This window comes from Protopterus annectens, chromosome 2.part0, assembly GCF_019279795.1.
Source record: "Protopterus annectens isolate FY-2018-M chromosome 2.part0, PAN1.0, whole genome shotgun sequence".
NCBI lineage: Eukaryota > Metazoa > Chordata > Ceratodontiformes > Protopteridae > Protopterus > Protopterus annectens.
In genome coordinates this window covers 1,470,113,424-1,470,131,889 of record NC_056728.1, presented here as the reverse complement: position 1 = coordinate 1,470,131,889, position 18,466 = coordinate 1,470,113,424, and positions in this window count along the sequence as shown.

Sequence of the window (18,466 nt, the reverse complement as noted above, 5' to 3'; positions counted from 1 at the left end):
CTTGTTTCTTTGGGCCGCCTCTCCAACTGAAATGGAAACAAGAAGTGCTCCTCCAAAATTGTTCCTACTCACAACAATGACAAGCAGGGAAAGTTCCTCCATGTCCTGCCCAAATTTCCCCTTATTCAACAGGAATGCCACCTTGAATCTCCCCAGCAAAGAAACCATTGGCCTGTTGGGACGAGTCCTGCCACCAAAGTGTGAACAGGGCAAAAAACCCTCCATGATAAACATTTCAGCAGCTCTGAAATGAGATTTTGACTTGGCAAAAGGCACATGATGTCATTGATACTCTGATGACATTGCAGTACTGAGCAAGACTACAGCGTCACAACATTGACATCATAGACCACTGTTTGCCACTTGTATTCCTCTAAAGACTAGTTTGTACCACATCCCACAATGGACACCAGTCATTGGTACAATTACCTGAAACAGGATGCCATTTTCTCCATGGTAGAAATTGCTCAGCCTCTGCCATCTACTTTATCCTCTGGACCTGCAGATAACAGTGAGCACAGGAGACATTGCTATAGACTACAAACTGCTGTGATTGATACACATGGCACACATGCACTCCCAATAGGGCACAGCCTCTCTGATAACAACTGCAGGAATGTACAGGAGATGTCAGTTATCCATGTTGCCAAAATTAACATGACACTTAAAAGAACACAGGTGACACAGCTATACAGTACTGCAGTGGAAGAGATACATGTCAGTATATATGAATGGTGTACCCAGCATTGTATTCTCCTCATGTGCTATACAAATAGCATACCCTTTCCTGAAGTGCTAACAAAAATCTACAGGAAAGGTTGTTCTGATATTGTGGGCTACCTCATTACTGAATTTTTATGCAAGAGCACACATCTTTAGTAAGACAGAAGTACAGAAACTGCTGCTTTTCTTTCAAATATTGATTTCTTGACCTCAAAAAATATCTTTCAAAGTGTCTATGCAACATATGAAATGGTAGCACACTCTGCATTTCCATAAAGTTTACTTATTTGTATGATTTTTAGGCAAAGGAAACAGAGAGAAACATTATTGTATATACATAGTTTTATTTCTGTGACATGAAGTACAGTTGTATACTTAGGCATGCATTTTGTGCCCCATTATAGCATACTCCTGCAGGAGAATTGTGAGAGTACATGCATCACATTTTTTTTTAATATTTTTCTTAAATTTAAACACATGAAAATATTACAGACATTCTAATGTAAGTTTTGATTAGTTAACTATATGCAATATTTACACTTGGCCTAATATGAGAAATATTTCACAAGAAAGAAAATATAAAACTTTTCATTTACCAATATACATTCAAAGTATTTAAAAAAAACATTCAGTCAAGAATATAGAGAGTGTGATGTTTTAAGAGTTTCTATTAAACCAAGAACTTTGATCCAAGGGTTATCAGTCTATTTCCTGAGTTAAATTCTTATTTCCTTGACTTTTATTTCTATGGATGCTGATTCTTTCAATAATAATAGAAACTCTTCAAAGGTGGGTGATGCAGATGATTTCCATTTTCTAGATAAATATTTTCTTGCCACTGCAAAAATAGTCAAGAGGAGATAAAAATTGTTTCTTGTCATGGTATTCATGACATTTACAATCAATAAAATTAGGGGTTTGGATAAAATAACTGTATCTGAAAAGTAAGCTTGACACAATTTACCTATGTCGACCCAATACTTATTGATTTTATTACAGCCATAAATAATGTGTTCCCAATCGGCTGAAAATACCATAGAACATCTCCAACAAACAACAGTAGTAGATGATTGTATTTTAACAACTTTTTTGGGAGTATGGAAAGCTCTGTGTAAGAATTTCCAAGTCAAGATTTTCCACTTCTTGAGATTGGAAGTTAGTTTCACAGAGAATAGTAAACTAGATTTGACTTCTGGGGACAAATTTAAAGTTTGACCTTTATCGATAAAATTCCAACATTTTTGTTTAGGTGTAGTTTTGTAATTTATTCGAATTTTGTAGAGGTTATAGATTAAGTTAGGCAAATTCTGATTGTTATATATGAAGTTTTGAATGAAGAGTTATTTATTATTCTGCAAAGATCTTGAGCTTGAGAAAGAATACTATGCAAAATAATCCAATCTGTTTCTGGAATATTATAAATATTTTTTTTATTTCATGAGTCTGTAGTACTGTTAAGTCTTTTATGCAATGTTGCTAACAAATGAATAGTTTTGATTCTCAGTCTTGGAAAACACTTTTGTGAATTCTGTTGGTATAATTTTTAAAAATCCTGAAGGGGATTATAAGTTCCCACCAGAATTTTACATCTAGATTTGAGTTTATAAATGTTCTGATGTTGCTATAGATATGATTTATTAAGTTTACTTTGGTGGGCTTTGCAATATTATATTGTAAATTAATGGATAGCATAAACCATAGATTGATTATCTACTTAGAGATTACCAGCTAATTTGTTTTCATTTAAGAAGATGGTTGTATGAAGGGATTTCCATGCAGATGAGAACTTGGGATCTAACCAATTAATGGCTCATTTGAGAGTGGAAGCTTTAATATAGGAATCCAGATCTGGAAAGTTTATTCCTCTCAATTCCCAGGGTCTAATGTGATGATGAAAAGCAATTTGCTTTTTTTTTGGAAACCATAACAATTTTACTAAGATTTTGTTAAAGTCATTTAATATCATTTTATTTGGAGACATAGGAATGGCTTGGATGATATAATTTATCTTTGGGAGTAAGGTCATCTTTATTAATTGCAATCTGTCTTCAAAATTTAAAAACAATTTGTTCCATTTTCTATTAGTGATTTTATAGTGGATAAGGTGTTTATATAATTTGTGGTTATGGTTGTATTTATATTATCACATAGGGTTATCCCTAAGTAATTTATGAATGATACCAATGTGCCAATTGTGTGATTTGAGTTAAAATGCTTGTTATGGTTTCTATTTAATATCATGTATCTGGATTTTTTTGTTACTTACTCTTAAACCTGAATTAAGATAAAATTTAGCAGTTTGTAAATCTAATTCTTTGAGAGATTCTTCTAAAGTTCTCAAAGTTAGAAGAATGTCATCTGCAAAAAGCATGATTTTAGAGTTGACTTGTCCATGTATTTCAATACCAGTTATTTTTGGGGATTGACGAATGGTAATTGCAAATATTTCAATGTCTAAGGCAAATAAAATAGGAGACAAAGGGCATCCCTGTTTAGTTCCTTTGGTGATTTTTATGGCTTCTGAAGTAAATGGACCACGTTTTAAATAAGCAAGGCTGTTACTAGGTTCATAGCTTCATAGGTAGGTACTAGGCTATTGGCCCAAGGGCCTACGTAAGCCTAGCCAACAAGGTTCCCTGGCTTACGCCACCCAAGAAAGTTATTTTCCTGTGCCACTGTCGAGCAGAGACACAGATATGATCCCCGGGGTGTATTTCCTATTTCCCATGCATTCATCAAGATTTTTCTTGAATAGTGGTAATAAAGAACTTTGTTTGACATAGATGGATAGCCTGTTCCAGAGTATGGGATGTCTCCTGGACAGGAATCTATCCCTCCAGCATGTCCTGTTTATTGTGGTGACAAGGTTTAGGTCCCTAGAGTGTGTAGCTCAGAGAGTTTGGGATTTCTTTAGGTGTAGCATGTCCAACAGCTCTGGGTTTGACATAGCTTTATATGTTAGGCAGAGATCACCTCAGAGTAGGCGATATGCTACAAAGTAAAGCTGGAGTTTTTTTGAGATGGTCAGTGTAGGGCATTTGTTTGAGGCCAGTAATCCTCTTTGTGAGGTACTTATGTGGCCTTTCCAGCTGCTGCAGATGTCTTGTGAGGTACATTCCAAAAGGGGCATTGTACTCTATAATGGGTCTAATGAGTGTCGAGTAGAGGGGAACAATGACCTCTTTTTTCCTGGATGAGAACCCTTTTATGATGAGGTGTGTCATGTAGAAGGACTTCCTGACTAGTGGCGATGTGACTATCAAAGGAGAGACTACTGTCCACCTGGGTCCCAAGGTCTATTATCACACATTTGGTGTTAAGTAGATTGCTGCCTATGTGGTAGTTCATGGGTACAGAGTTTTTTGTCAAAGGGGATGACACTGCACGTTTGGCATTGAGCTTGAGACCATGATTCTGACACCAGGCATCTGTCTCAGCGAAGCCCTTCTGTAGGATGTCCACATCATTTGGGGACTTGACTATGGCTCCTAGTTTGAAGTCGTCTGCAAACTTCATTAGCCAGAGGACTTCTGTGTTAGCCTGCACTTCAGAGAAGTAGATACCAAACAGGAGAGGTCTCAGGATGGAACCCTGTGGTACTCCACTTGTCACTGCTTTGAGGTCAGATTTGGAGTCTGCAACTTTTATATTGTGGGTTCTGTCACTGAGCCAGTTGGCAACCCATCTTGTGACATAGGGATTTATACCTAGTTTAGAGAGTTTAGCTATAATTCCAGAATGGGGGATGGTGTCGAAAGCCTTGTTGAGGTCAAGATAGGCTGTGTGAACCACCTTACCCTCATCTACATCTTTGGTGACTGCCTCAAAGAAGTCGATCAGGTTCAGGAGGTATGATCTGCCTTTCACAAACCCTAACTGGGTGGGATCCAGAGTTTGGAAGTTACCACTGTCTTTGTTTATGAGTTCCATGATGATACGTTCCATGGCCTTGCAGACCAGGGTCGTCAGGCTAATAGGTCGATAGTTCCCAGGATCAGTGGTGGCTCCCCCTTTGTGGAGTGGGATAATTGTTGCTGTGTGCCATTCAGTGGGCAGAAGCCTGATGCGAGGCTATTATTGAACATGGTGCTTAAGTGGAGAGCCAGTTCGTTCTGAAATTCATGTAAAACGCAGCCTGGGATGTTGTCCGGTCCCATGGATGCTGTGTTTTTGGCTTTAGAGAGTGCAGCTTTTACCTGCGTAGTTGTGATTACAGGGACTTTGCATTCTTCCTGTATAGATATGGGCCCTTTAGGGGTGAGGTGGGTTAAAGTTAGCACTGAACCTATCTGCCAGGATGTTGGCAATATCAGTTGGTTCTGTCATTTTTGTGCCATTGTGCTGTAACGCAGAGCAGATCTGGGTGTTGCCATCAAGATTCTTGACATAGCTATAGAATGCTTTGTGGTTGTCCTTAGAATTAGTGGTGATTTTGTTTTCGTAGCTAGCTTTGGAGGATCTTATAAGGGATCTCAGCTTCTTACTGAGGCTGACCAGGGAGCTCCTCCACTCATGGGATTTTACTCTCTCTTGCAACAGTTTCTTCCATCTGTTGTACAGTTTGTTTATGGCAGGGGCCCACCAGATTGGCTTCCTTTTTTTTGGAGGATAGCATCTTGGTTTTGTTTGGGATAGCATGATCCATGCACTCGTGTAAGTGCTTGTAGAGTGCATTTGTGTAGGATTCACAGTTGTAACTGCATTGTCCATCTACATGGGTGTCATGAAGTTCACCACTTCTGTCTTAAGGAGCATGAAATTAGCTTTGGATAAATTTTTTACTGTGGTTTCCTTAATGGGGGGTGGGATGTGGATATCAATGGTGATAAACATTTTATCAAATGTATAAAATGAGAGGGGAAATCAAAAATTTCTAGTGATTTAAAAAGAAAGTCTGACCTCGGGATTCATGAAGCTTGCGCCAGGCGCAGGCGTAGTGTAGGCGGTATAATGCCAAATATGGACACCGAGCGATTCAGGTACGATCCAATTCCATGTGCACTACCAGCGTACACCAGATCTGCGCAGCTCTTGGCTCATATATGCTAATCATCCCATGCACAGTAGTGCAGCATGCAAATGAAGTTACATAGCGATTTGTAAAGTGGTCCAGGAGTAGCGTAAGCATACAGAAATGTAAACCATAAAAAAAGGTTTACATTTTTCCAAACAGAACATTGGAGCCATGAAAACGGACCAAATTTATGTATTACAAAGTTAACATATGCCAATGGCTAAATATACAGCCAATGGCAGAAAAAACATGCACAACACATAAAAAAATAACATTCAATGTCATGGCCACACTAATGCAAAGTACAACTGCAGGTCATGTGTACGCAAACAGGAACACATGGAAAATATATACAGACACAGGCATCAGCATCCAGGGTACTCCACCAGTTCCTGGATGCCATGTTACCACATGCCAATGAACATATATACTTCCCCCGAACTCAGGAGGAGTTGGCCAGTGATATGCGTCTCTTCCATCATGTGGCAGACTACCCAGAGGTACTGATTGAAATAGACTGCACGCACATACATATCAAGTCACCACCCGGTGAGCATGGTAGGTACTACATGAACCACAAGGGATACCACTCCATCAACTGCCAGGTCGTGTGCAATGCCCAGGGCATTATCACGGATGTGTGTGCTGGCAGCCCTGGAAGCTACCACGACTCCCACATCTGGCATGCCTCACAGCTGTACCAGGTATTTGTCAGGGGGGACATCCCAAATGGCCACCTTGTGGGGGATGCTGGCTATGCACTGGAGCTGTGGATGATGACTCCCATTAGAAATGCACACACACCCATGCAAGAACGCCATAATGAGGCACACACAAACCAGAATCATCATAGAGGATGTGTTTGGGATGCTGAAGTCATGGTTCCGTTGCTTGGACATATCTGGTAGAGCCTTGCAGTACTCTCCAGGCACGTGTGCCCACATCTTCATAGTATGTGCCGTGCTACATAATATGATCCTGTGGAAACAGCTGCAGCAGGGACATAATGGTGAAGGCCCTCACAGCCCACCACAATTGCCAAGGGCATCACAGGCACAGAGGGATTCAGACAACGAACCCCCTTTGCCAGCCCCAGTAGGCAGACAGAGACGTGTCCAATATGCCCATGCCTTGGCAAAGAGGGAACATATAGCACATACACTGACAGTGTAGGCCCCTACGGACTGACACACTTCTCCACCTGAACACACAGTAAAATGGATGGCACACACACACGACCACCTGTAAATTGTCATGTATAGGTGGTCTACTGTGTGAATCCTACATAGGCAGCCCTCAACTATTGCACACACAACAGCTATTGGTACAAGGTAAGTCAACACCTGAACAGTAGATTAAGCTAACAGCATGTGTTGATACTGTATGTATAGGTTCCTAGGTACATCGGTAGGTACATGCCTGATTGTCAGAGGCCATTCATCAGCCTAGCCAAAATGTGTCCGCTGTCGCCACTCCATTGATTTACTAACTATCCCACTGTGGAGCAGAGCCACGTGCGGGATCCCTGGGGTGTAACCACTCTTCCCCACCCACTCTGCAAGGATTCCCTGGTGTGTTAATGAGGGGCTCCATATAATGTAATCAGGGATGTAGTTCCAAAGCATGGGGAATACCCATGACAGGTATCTGTCACCCCAGCATTCTCCAGTTATGGTTGTGGCAAGGTGTAGCACATTACAGTGTGTGGCTCACTGTGACATGGATTCCCATAGCTGGAGCATATCCATTAAGCATCACTTGGACATACCATTAATAGGTATCATCCATATGTAAACTAACTGAGTGACACATTTGTTTGCAGTATGGAGGAACATCCGTAGTACAGTCCACATACTAAACACCATAACACTTGTACATATCCCAGATGCCCCAGTGGTAAAGCCACTGACTGTCTCGTGCATGTTCCCAGTTCCACGACTTGCAAGGGCTGTTACGTAATTCTGATGTCCCGAATAATGGATGTTGGATGCAGGTCATTAGAGCACATTTAAGCACATGTTAGCGGGTTTGTGCGCCGGCAGGTGCCGGTAAGCATCGTTTAAACATGACTACATGGATATGCGCAAAACAGGTTTAAGCTTCACTGAATATCATGCAAACCATGGTCAAAGATGGCCAGAACAGCTGAAATCTGCATTATTCACCCTTGTTCTAATAGTGCCTGCTCTGAGAGCTAAAACGACCACTGCCAGGAGTAGAACACGCAACCATGTACACAATCACCTACCACTAAGCTACCTGAGATGTACCAATGGCAGGTGTGTATTGTGACAGGTTAAAACACAAAAGGGCGGAATTCGTGAAATAGTATGCACTGCCATGTACACAACGAAAGGTGTGTTCTCTCTCCCTCTCTCTCTCTCTCTCTCTCTCTATATATATATATATATATATATATAAAATGATAGAAAGGGTAATAGGGAGATATATGTCGATATATACGGATATACATATATTATGCAAATATATAGGTAGGTTAACAACATGTACACAACCATGGAGGTACATATAAATAGGATACTACCAAATACCGAATGCTTTACATACCGACATGCATAATCACGAGGCTTAAAGACCGGAAGACTACAATACCGGAACACTAGAACTGCGAGTACTATTATCACGATGTTAAGGGACATTTAGTTATTGCTTCTGGTGCTGCGGTCCAGGTAGGTACTGTGTTTAAGTGTGTTTCTGATTGCTGTAGTGTGTATAAATGTGTGTTCTACATGTGGTGTGTGTTTCCATGGGACTGTAATGTGTGTGTGTGTGTGTGTGTGTGTGTGTGTTTGTTTCATGTGTCTGTTCAAGCTATCTTGGAGGTAGATTATTACATTAGGTGTGCTATGGGGGGGGGATGCAGCCACCCACATGGGGTGTGTATGGGGCATGGCCACCTGGCCATATGTAGTGTAGGATGGTTTCTTTGGATGTGATGGGTAGCAGTGTGTCTGTGTGTGCATGTGTGTGTTCTGTGTTTGTGTTATTTCCGGGAGTTTGACTGTTGCGAGTTTGAATGTTCAGTATTGTGGTGTGTGGGAGTCTTTGAACGGTAATGTGGTTGTTGGAAGTGTGTGCATTCCTGAATCCGTGGGTATGCCATATACAGCAGATGAAGTCTTCAAATATGTGCACAACATGGACCATAGCAATCACAAATTCCGCCATGACCGAACGTTATGAACAAAGGCTATGGAGACTATATCATAGCAATAACCCATGCCTGGGTATGGGTAATGCTGGATTTACCCACAGTTGTCTTTGTTTGGCCATGAACAAACCACACCAATCGTGGGTAAATTCATCATTACCCACACCCAGACATGGGCTATTGCTTTAATACATTATTACAAATATGTGCTATGGACATGAGCTAAACATAGGGTTACCACCTGTCTCACCTTGCGAGGGGCAGTCCGTCTATGTGCGGTAGTGTCCTGACCAAAATGAGTACAAATACTAATGTCCTACAATCTCGAGACAGTCTGCATGTTCCATAGTTAATGTAATGTTTGCATAAAGTAGTCATCTGTATCTAACATACCTACACGTAACAAGAAACAGCATAAGCAAGTAAGTCGCTACAAGAATATAAGCATTTATATAGGCATATATGTAAAGTTCTATACTTTGTACTGACCATGGGTATGTGTCGGCCTCTAAAATCTGATGTGTGTCCTGCAAATGTCCCACTATGGGCATTTGAAAAGGTGGCAACCCAAGGCAAATAGGTTCAGTCACCAACACAACTACAATGAGTGCAAATATCTGTGACAGAAATACATGAGACAGCTTTCACGTAGCAACATTTCATTACATACCGATGTATTTCCAAAGGGATTGAAGGACCAACATCACCTGCATGCTATATAGGAACCAATTAACAATGTCTTAATAAATAAGCCTGCAATAACCATAGTATTAGTATACTAAATGATAGGTATTCAATTAGGGAAGGAGCCCTCACACACATATGGAATATGTATAAATGCAGTCCCCACACACCTTTATCTGCTATATACACCCACCTACATCTCCCCCACACCTGAAACAATTGCAATACAGACTGTAATAACATCACAAACATCCACTCACTCTATGACATCTGCAAAAACCTGAACATACCTTGTGAGAGACACACTATAATGGCCCTATGTGAAATCGTTGCTGTTGTGCAATGGAACAGACACCAATGTTACAGGTTTTGCTTGCAATAGTCCTGTATCAGATGGTTGATATAACAGCTACACTCACATGTAGAACTACATCCTCTAGCCATTACACACAATCCACAGGGGACATGAAGTTAAAATATCTCTGTGTCTCTCCATATAACTGTTGCAATTCATCACAAACAACACATCCAGGCTGTCTTCCACGAAGGTAGGAAAAAGGGACAATGCCCAAGTGGAGTATTCAGTTATACCCCACTGTTGCCATGTAATTGGCTAATGGAGTAGCTGCACAGCCGATGTGCATGTAATTATCTACTCTGGAACACCAATTGGTGGCAGGCTACCACATGTTACTGGTATCTACGTATAAAAGGATGGCTTGTCATACATTCAAACTGTATGTACATACAAGAAAACCATTAAAACAGAAAAGGAATAGGACTGATATTATCATAAATTTGAACTACTAAGAAGGTATGTAGAACACTCAGTACATTAGTGTATGTAGTGCCTGTTCTGTATTAATGAACGTGTACTCAATGCAAATAGTGGGAAAAGGTATTATGTAGTGATGTATTGTTGAGCATAGTAACGCTTGTAGAAATTGTGTGTACTGCTGTGGGCCACAAGGTAAACACCTCATACACCACAAGGGATGCTACATAAGGACTTTAAACACACAAATTCCACTCCAGCCACTGTCAGTGGCAGGGTTTGTCCAACAAGTACGTGCCATAACAGGAGATAGTATATGTTGATATACTGTAACAGTAGGCATATGTATGGGTGTATAACTGAGAATAACATGTCTAAGGTGGTCCTGCTGTGCAATTATGAATTGCATTATGGGATATTATTGCAAAAATGTGAAATGTACAGTATTGTAGGTAGATATGTCTAACATTTTACATAGCATTACTGTTATATTATGCAAACATCAGGTATGTCTATTGCCATGTACAATACACAATAACAGGATACATACGACTTGTAGTCACCAGACAGTGTATCAGCATGATAGCTAATTGAAATGGAAGAGCTAGTCAATTATCCATGCACAAAGGATATGTAATAGCTTCATATGTTCATAGCTAGGTACTATGCTGTCTGACCAAGTCCATTCGTAAGCCTAACTACAGTGTTTTCACTTGCAGCACCTCCCTAGGTTAGTGTCCTGTGCCTGGGAACAGCAAAGCCATTTGTTTCCTGCACCTCTGCACAGCAGAGCCACTGCAGTGATCCCTGGCATACATGTCTGTCTCCCATCCACCCATCGAGGTATCTCTTGAAGAGTGCTAATGAGGGTCCCTGCCTGATGCACATAGGAATCATGTTCCAAAGCAGGGTGAGTGTCCGGGTCAGGAATGTATCCCTCCAGCACGTCCTAGTCATCGTTACATTTAGGTACATATCCCAGAGCATGTGGCTCTCAGTGGCTTTTGCTTATGTGGAGCATATCCAACAATATTGTTTTGGACATGGGCCTTGTATGTTTAGCAGAGATCACCTCTGAGTATGCAGTATGAAAATGAGTACAGTTGGGGTTTATGTAGTTAGTCTGCATACGTCATCCTTCGGAGGTCAGTAATCCTCTTGGTGTGTTAATGTTGTGGTATTTAAAACCGTTGCTGTTGTCTTGTAAGGTACATCCCAAATGGGGTGTTGTACCCTTTAACGTGTTTCATACGTCATGAGTAGAGAGGTACAATGGCTGCCTTTGTTCTGGCTAAAAACCCATTAGAGATTAGGGTGGCCACATAGAAGGATATCCACGCCACCTTGGCAATATGGTTATCAAAGGAGTGGGTGCTATCTACTTGTGTTCTAAGATCTCTTATTATGTCTTATGTATGTAGGGGACTACCACATATATGATAGTCAGCGGGTGATTGGTGTAATCCAAAGGGAATGTCTATGCACCTTGTGGCATGCAGCTTGAGGCCATGTTATTGACACCAGATATCCCTTCCCAGTGACACACTTATAGAGGGTGTCTGTATCAGCTGGTGAATCAATCATGGCCCCTAGTTTGTAGTCATATGTAAACCTGTTCAGGGTAAGTCCTTCTGTGCTAGCCTGTACATCAGAGAAGCATATACCGAACATGAGGGGCCCTGTGACTGAGGACTGGGGGATGCCAATTGTAACTGATTTACAGTAGGAACTAGGGTATGCTACCCTCACTGTGTGGGTCCTGTCCATGAGCCACTTTGCACAACATCTCGTGACATAGGGGTTGATGTGCAGGTGGATGTGTATGTTGACAATACCAGAATGGGTAATGGTGTTGAAAGCCATTGAGAGGACAAGGTAGGCTGTGTGGACCTCCTTACCCTCATCTACTGCCTTGGTAACTGTCTTAAAGGACTCCATCAGGTTTAGGAGTCATGGTCTGGCCCTAACAAATCCAAACTGGGTGGGATCAAAGGTTTGGAGGCCACCAATGTCTCTGTGAATGAGATCCATGATGATGTGCTCCATAGCCTTGCAGAACAGTGTAGTCAGGCGTAGAAGGCAATAGTTCCCCTGGTCCATTGTGGCGTCTCTTTTGTGGAGTGTGATAACCATTGTTGTGCACCATTCAGGGGCCACAATGCCTGATGCAAGGCTATTAGTGAATTTGGTGTCCAAGTGGGGAGCCATTTCATTCTGAAGTTTGTGTAAATCGCAGCCTGGGATGTTGTATGGTCACATGGATTATGTGTTCCTGGCTTTAGAGTGTGCAGCTTGGAACTGCGTAGCTGTGACTGCAGGGACTCTGCATTGTTCCTGTATAGATTTGGGCCCTTTAGGGTGTGAGAGGGGTGTAAAGTTAGAACTGAACCTATCTGCCAGGATGTTGCAAATATCAGTTGGTTCTGTAATGTTCGTGCCTAACCACTGTATGTCAGAGCAGATGTGGGTATCACCATCGGGAATAGTGACATGCCTCTAGAATGCTTTGTGGTAGTATTTGGAATGAGTCACAGTAATGTTTACGTAGCTAGCTTTGGAGGATATGATAAGGGATCTTAGATTTCTACTGAGGCTGACCAGGGTGCTACCCTACTTATGGGATTCTACTCTACTTTGCAACAGTCTCCTTCTGTTGTACATTATGTCCATGGCACTGGACCCCCAGAGTGGTGTCCATTTTCTGGTGTGTACCGTCATGGCTCTGTTTGGGATAACATGATCCATGCAGTCGTGTAAGTGCTAATTAAGTGCAGTTTTGTATGATTCAGCAGTTGTAACTATATTGTCCATCTGCACGGGTGTCATGACGTTTACTACTGCTGTCATAACAAGCCTGAAGTTGGCTTGTTAGAAATATTGTACTGTGTTTTCTGTAAAGGGTGTGGTGCCGGGATGTGGATAACAAGGGTGATTAGCATACGTTCGGATCTGACCAATGAGGAGATAACCCCAGGTGTGGAACACCAGTCACACATGTTGGAAATGTCCAGGTCTAGAATATTATTGGCCCTGGTGGTGGTGTGGAAAGGTTGATCCAGCTGACTGGAGGTTATGAATCCCAGAAAGCTTTGGCCTAATGTGTCGGTACATGAGTAGGTATCCCAGTTAATGGTGGGGTAGTGTCAGTCGCACATCAGTGGTTTCTGTTTGAACCCTACCTTCCAGTACATCAAGAAGTGAGGACCATTAACCATGAGGTATGGTGTGGAATCTGTAGCAAGTAACAATTTGTATAGCAGTTATGGCCACAGTTAGTTGCACTTGGATTACCTCTGATGCATTGTGCTAAGCAACCAGTCTGGAGGTGTGTATATCCTTAGGAAATATGGACACACCTCCGCCGTGGGTGCTCCGGTCCTGGTTACATGACTGAAAGGTGTGGTCTGAGTTATAGCCTGTTAGTGCAGGGGTGCTCTCAGGAGGCTAGAAGCAGGTCACAGTCACTGCAGAGATATCGAAGTGGTCCATTACAAGGAGTGCCTCGGGTGAGTGTGTTTGAGATGAAGATGTCAAGCATTGAGTAGCATTACCCTCAGGTTTTGCTTGCCGGTTCCTGTTATGGTGGTGAATATGTTATTTGAACCGTGACTAAAACAGGCACTCTAGGAGCAGCAAGAGCCTTAGACGTTATCCGTATTCCCAGGGCCGACAGGTGCAGGCCATATGTGCCAAAGCATCGTGTTCTGTCAACAATGTCATTCAAAGCAGACAGATACTAGATACCCTTGGAAAGACAACAGAAGCATAGCCAACTGTTGAAGTAAATAATTCAGTTCTTGTAATGCGTTATCAGTCTGGATGAATGCAGAATGCTTCTCAGGGCTAGGGCGATACCTGCCTGGGCTACAAGATTGGAGAGCTATTCCATGTCTCTGTACATGTATTTCAGGAAGTTACATCTCAGGGCATTCACACTAACAAGGAGAATGACACTGTCATATTGTACCTGTTGAGAAGTAACCTGAGTGCATAGGTTATGTTGCGGATCCTGTTACCTGACAGCCAGCTGAAAGTGACTATCGCCTTGTGTAGCCTGCTGAGTGGGACATCAGTGTGACCACCTATAGAGTCACCTATGACTAGTGTGTTGGGTATGTTATATCGCCCTACTGGCTGTAGTTGATGGGCACACTGAGTCTGTGGGCTATAAGTAATTGGTGTTGTGTTGGGTGATGGGGGCTGCCTGCGTTTCTGCTTTGGACTTCTCTGTTGCCTACACAGAGTAGTATTCAGAGGCTCCGCAAATGTTGTAGTCTTACTATGTGTGGCCTGTGGTGGTGGAGATCTAGTGAGTCTATGTGATGAGTGTGGTGTGGTGCAAACGTTTAACATCCCCACATGATTGTCGGTTCAGTTTGGGTTGGAGAGAGCTTTACCTCCAGCATGGCTACGTATGCGCATCTCCCACAGGTTGTAGTGTTGTATGTTAGAAGGAGAGCATTGACTGTGTACACGAGACAATTTCTATGTTGCCTCATGATGCCCATATTCATCATATGGACAGGCGATGACACTGGGAATTGACACTTGTACATGCCTGAATATTTAACTACTTCCCACTAGATATGTGAGGAAAGTGTGTACAGCAGCTGTTTTACTCTAAGCAAGCAGGAAATGTAAGTACAAACAGTGTTTACCTGTAGAAAATGTGGAGGATTGAGTGCTATAGTAATTAGTAGCTCATGAAGTGCTTACATGTTCTGAACAAGTGCTGAGCATGAATAAGCAATACAGATAGGGTGTTGGATAACATAAACACACTGCCCCCCCAACAGGTACACAATCACATATCCATGAACATTACAGAGCCCCTGTAATCATAACTATGATGGTACAAGGTGCACTCAGGCTGCATGTGACCTGTCCACATCCCTGGTTGTATCATACACATATGGCAAAACAGTTTGCTCTACACATACACATCATGTAAAACATAGCTTCATGTCAGTCTGTAAAAAATGAATGGTGCTCAAAAACAGTTATCACAACCTACAAAGTGAAGACACCATTCATAATGGGAGGCACTGCACTATTACCCTGCTGAGTCTGGTCTGAAAGTCCATGAACCTTAATCAACGTATATGTTGTTAGCAGTACAGATGTAGATGACAGTACGGATGATTTCACACTGCATATTATACCTGTGACAGGTCATAGGACATCATCACCCATACTGTGTTTCACCTACACTCAGTATACTAGATGTACCTTTGTATGTCACAGGAGTGTTCTGCCAGTGGCCTGTTGACAGAACCAGCACTACAAAAGGTGTGTGAGTGATATGTGCATATCACACCAGTGGGAGCTACTGTAAAAAAGGGTTAATTCATTGTACTCCCCCTCATTGTAGCCCATACCACATAGACAAATGGGAGGCATCTACATATGTAAGTATGTGAATGGCTATGACCTAGGAGCAATAGCGGATTCAGTGTTGTGGACAACATACAGAATGGGCTTTGTGGGTGAGGTGCGTGACATATGTGCACAATGTGACAGTGGCATAACGCATTGTCACCGCTAGGTTAATAATCCTGTACCCATGAAATATCACCTAGGCAGCGGTCAACATAATGGACACTGTGTGTAAGGGATGGTGCTGTGCAGTTTACCTCCCTGAGCCAGTGACATCACCAAGCCTATTAGATAGTCATAAGAGGCAACCCTAGTCATGACAGGGTGCCATCCATGAGCATGGAGATCATTGTACAGCCATACTCATCACTCAAGTGACTAATATCGGATCTCATATCACCTTTAAGGGGTATTGCCCATGCTTGGTTGGGCGACACCAGCCTTCACAATCCTCATCTCCACTATGTAGCATGATGCCTACCCTGCATAAAGACATGTCCAACACTGTGATGTTGGACATGCTACACGTACATATCCTGATCCGAAATACATACGTCATGGACAGCCACCTTCCTAGTACAATGATCGCCACATGCTGGACAGATCCTTGTGCCATACATGTTACATACTCCTGCCATACTATGTAACCCTGTCCAGCAAAGCTGCACATTTCATCTCTGTCAGACATGGCGTGATGACCGCATGGTAGATGTATCATTAACCAGCTGGATCAGTTATGTGGCACTTCTTCACCTGGCACCAGAAACATGGCTGTCAGAAACAGCTAGAAAACCTTACATCCTATGCTCATACATGTCCCATGGCATACAGACTAATACATGACCTTGGCCGTACATGCTATAGTTGATAACCATCCCTGCAAATATCATCCGGCTAGTCATTGTCCCATGTGTATCACATGTGCAACACAGGCGATACGTGGCAGGATGTTGAACTGCTGTACAGTGCCGTGTAGATGTATATGGCAAAACACATGCATGTAAAAGTTTCCGTGTGCATGTCTGCATTGTCACAGGTCATGTTCGCTAAGGCAGTGTATGTGTTGATATGTGACATATACACAGCATCAAGGTCAACAGCATTAATGTGGATACATCGAGGCATGTGCTGATAGGTAAGAACACCAGCACAGGCAAACAGACATGCCCACATCAAGACAGCATTCATATGGAGTATGAGCAATGTAATCAGGTGACACACATATATGGTGATAATATCCATTCCACATGGGGTGTCACATGTGTGTGACACAAACATGTCAGTGGTGTCAGTGTCATGAAGAGTTGCAAAGACAACTGTTTATATGTACTAAATGTAATACACATGTATGTGCAGCTGTATCTCTGTGCATCTCTGAGATACTGTGACCTGTCTCCATCATTATGTCTTCCAGATATGCCTCAAGCAAGGCTCCCAGCTTATAGTTGCTTGGAGGATGAGGCCCTTATACCTTACCTCCAAGACAACTATGATGTCTTGTTCAGCCATGTGCCACAGCATGCACAGCAGTGGGATGACCTGTGGCAGGAACTTCACAGGAGGGTTAATGATGTGGGTGGCCATAACCGCACATGCCAGCAGGTGTGCAGACACTGCATGGACCTGATCAGACATGCAAAACAGTGTGCAAATGCAATCGCCAGGGAACAAGGTGCAACAGGTGGTGGGCCACCAACCCAGCCCCCACTCACATGTACCGAGGAGCTACTGGCCAACCTGGGGACACCATCAGAACAGCATCCACAAACCCTAGCTGCCATCGTGGAGGTGGGTGTCTCTCAACCACCGAGCCTGGAGTTGCCTGGGTTAGTCACTACTGCACATATAACTATTGTATCCCATTTAGTTGCATGTGTCACTGTACAATACGTAATGTAACATCATATGCAAGGCATGTATACACACATGCCACATACTATAGTATGCTACCCTGTGTATGCACACATGTGCATACTCTATAGTATATCCTATTTACTGGCAAATTTTTAACATGCACATTGCACCCTGTAGCTGTCATACAGTCATGGATAATGATCATGCTGCTGTGTCACCCCTATATAGGTACCTCTGGCATTCCGCAGAGACAGCAGGCCATTGCAGGTGAGACAGTTAAGATTATCAGGCATGTTAATGCACAGATCTATTTGCCATGTAGCCAGTTAACACATGTACACATAATGTATGGTCTTGTCACAATATACAGGTCGTATCTTTAATCCATCACACTGGCTACCCATGTGCAATACTTACAAACTAAATGAAACACTGACATGAAACCACATAAACTGTCATTGCTAGATGTGTGGACAGCTGTGCATACAACGGTGGAGGTGTTGTTCAATGTAGGAATATGTACTATACATCAGAACTACACACGTGGGATACACAAACAGTACTACACAGTGAGCTGGAGTATGGGCAGCCCACAGGATTCACCATTGTGGAATATGCCCCTGCAATGAGTGCGCACATTGTGATGTGCCATCTGACATGTCCATGACATGTAGTGGTTCGGCTGCAACATTGTCTCACTATCCCATAAAACATACCCCATATACCAAACATTCAACCCTTTGTCTGCATAACCCTGTGGACAGTGGAGTATCTGACATCTATGGGTGTATGTCATATGGGACAACACAGACATGTGAGATAGACGGCCATCACAACCATTTGGCCAACACATGTTCACACATGGCCA